Consider the following 2,722-nt stretch of genomic DNA (forward strand, 5'->3'; position numbering starts at 1 on the left):
AGTATTTGCAGGCAGGTATTAAATTCTACCCCTTAAGGACTCAGAGAGCTCCATAAATGTGTGCAAATTCCCTATATGTATATTTTAAATGCAAATTTCTGTGACAATTTTATGAACAGCTGTAGAGTTCAAAAAAAGTGCATTTCCTAATTCATACTATCTATATGCAAACTCACGAAAAATATCAGATGTGATATGCTATAGCTTGTTTTAGTAGAATATAACCATTTATATTTATGGCACACAGCACCCCTCTTTCACAAGCACTTCCTAAACTCCAACAGAAAAGTTTGTTAGCCTGCCATTACAAAAGAACCATCTTCAGGATGAAATAGTGACTTCCTCTCAAACATGAAGCAATAAGCTGCTTCAAACTGAAGGAATAAAATTATGGCTGATCAACTGCAAGAATTTTGAAAAGACTGAAATAAGCTTAAATTTCACTTGGAAACCAGTGGCAGTGTAATCGAATGAGTATCAAACTGGAAATCAGAGCTATGTATATGTTCCAGCTGTGAAAATAGGAATCTAAGTGGCCATGAGCAAAGCACTCAATTTTTAAGTTCTTTCTTTAAAAAAAAAAAAAAAAAAAAAAAAAAAAAAACCCATGAAGGGAGGAACCTAAGCAGTCTCTAAGATCCCGTCCAGTTCTGCATTCTACAATCATAAGCAAAACTCTTCTGGCAATTAAGCTGGCCTTAGCTACAAGGATGGACACATCTTGATCACAAGGGAAAAAACAAATAAAGACCAATAATGGAGAGGGAACACTGTCTCTTCCGTCTTCCACATCAGTGGAGTGATAATAGAAAAGTAGAAAGCAAAAAAAACCCCACTTTATTATAAAGAAAAACTTACTGATCACACACATCCTAGATCTTCTTTATCTACATAAGCTATATTATACAACAAATACATGTCCACCAGAAAGTACTTATTGAGAGAGTACTGTGCTGGGGGCTGAAGGTCATGGTAGGCTTTTACTGAAATACTACAGGCTACCAAGCAGAGTCTTATCAGGGCAGCCAGCCAGTGTGAACTCTGAATGATGCTACCAAACTGACCATGCTTCAGACACCGTTGTTATGGTTAGCCTGCTGGACCTTTGGGAAAGAGACCAAAGCTAGACAAGTTTACACCAAAGAAAAAGGCATAAATGAGACTGTTAATGTAATGCAGATGTGCAGATATCCCCAATCTTTCTTGTTTTATGGTGCCCTTTAGTGCCTCATTAATTGCTTCATGTAAATCTTAGGTCAAAAGAAATACCTAACAGTTTTAGGTATTAAGAAGTTAGGAATGTTAACCTTAATAACAGAGACCGAGTCTCTAAAAGAAAAGAATATTTTTCCAAAATAGGTCATTGCAATGAGAATACATGTGCCATAATAAACTATGTGCATATTCAGGGAGATAAACAAAGACAAAAAATAGAAGAATTAAATAATAATAATAATAATTATTTTTTTTTACCACTTTTTTTTTATTAATATGTGGGAATCAAACATTTCAGAGCACATCAATTTAGATTGGATGGAATTTGAGCAATAACTAAGGGTTCAACCCCCTTTTCCCTCAGATGAGGATATTGAAACTAAGTGGCTTGCCCAATGTCATGTCTTTAGAGTTCCTAAAAAGAAAATAGTTTAATACAAAGAGAAAAAAAAACAGCTAAAAAAATTTAAACAAAATAGTTCAAAAATTGAACTAATATTTGACTAAACTATGTTGTTTCTAAAAAGGGACCTAAAAGAGCGCCTTTCTAGTCAACGTGTGCATAATTGTTAAACAACCTTTGTTGAATGAAAAATTATATCTAGTTGATTCTAAAAACTGTTAAATAAGCCTCTTAGCTATCTTCACATTTACTCTGTAGTCAAAAATTCTTACCATTTTGCCATATTTCTTTTTTAGCTATATATTCTCAAACATTTTCATGCTAAATAGCACTTTTATTTTGTTTTTTTTTGTTTTTTTTTTAAATTTATTTATTATTATTAAACTTCAGGTTGTAGGGTACATGTGCACAACGTGCAGGTTTGCTACATATGTATACTTGTGCCATGTTGGTGTGCTGCACCCATCAACTCGTCATTTACATCAGGTATAACTCCCAATGCAATCCCTCCCCCCCTCCCCCCTCCCCATGATAGGCCCCGGTGTGTGATGTTCCCCTTCCCGAGTCCAAGTGATCTCATTGTTCAGTTCCCGCCTATGAGTGAGAACATGCGGTGTTTGGTTTTCTGTTCTTGTGATAGTTTGCTGAGAATGATGGTTTCCAGCTGCATCCATGTCCCTACAAAGGACACAAACTCATCCTTTTTTATGGCTGCATAGTATTCCATGGTGTATATGTGCAAAAATATGGAACGCTTCACGAATTTGCGTGTCATCCTTGCGCAGGGGCCATGCTAATCTTCTCTGTATCGTTCCAATTTTAGTATATGTGCTGCCGAAGCGAGCACTAAATAATTATTTTGAGATAAATATCCTATAAGGGCTATAAGGGTCAATAACAAGAGTAATGCCAGTTTGAAGCTGTAAAGACAGTGGCTGAACAGATGTCCTCACAAAAGTTTTTTGTTTGTTTGTTTGTTTGTTTGTTTTTTGAGACACGTTCTCATTTTGTTGCTCAGGCTGGTCTCAAATTCCTGGGCTCAAGTGATCTTCTCACCTCAACTTCCCAAAGTCTACAGTATGAACAACCATGCCCAGCTTCCTT

General features: G+C 35.9%; 1 non-coding gene across 1 annotated transcript; it reads right to left on the reverse strand.

The window, feature by feature from the left end:
- Nucleotides 1–2,358: 2,358 nt before the first annotated feature.
- On the reverse strand, nt 2,359–2,465 carry LOC119627487 (U6 spliceosomal RNA). The gene has a single exon (XR_005243673.1). It is a non-coding gene; the product is annotated as a U6 spliceosomal RNA (small nuclear RNA).
- Nucleotides 2,466–2,722: the final 257 nt, after the last annotated feature.

Source organism: Chlorocebus sabaeus, chromosome 14, assembly GCF_047675955.1.
Source record: "Chlorocebus sabaeus isolate Y175 chromosome 14, mChlSab1.0.hap1, whole genome shotgun sequence".
NCBI lineage: Eukaryota > Metazoa > Chordata > Mammalia > Primates > Cercopithecidae > Chlorocebus > Chlorocebus sabaeus.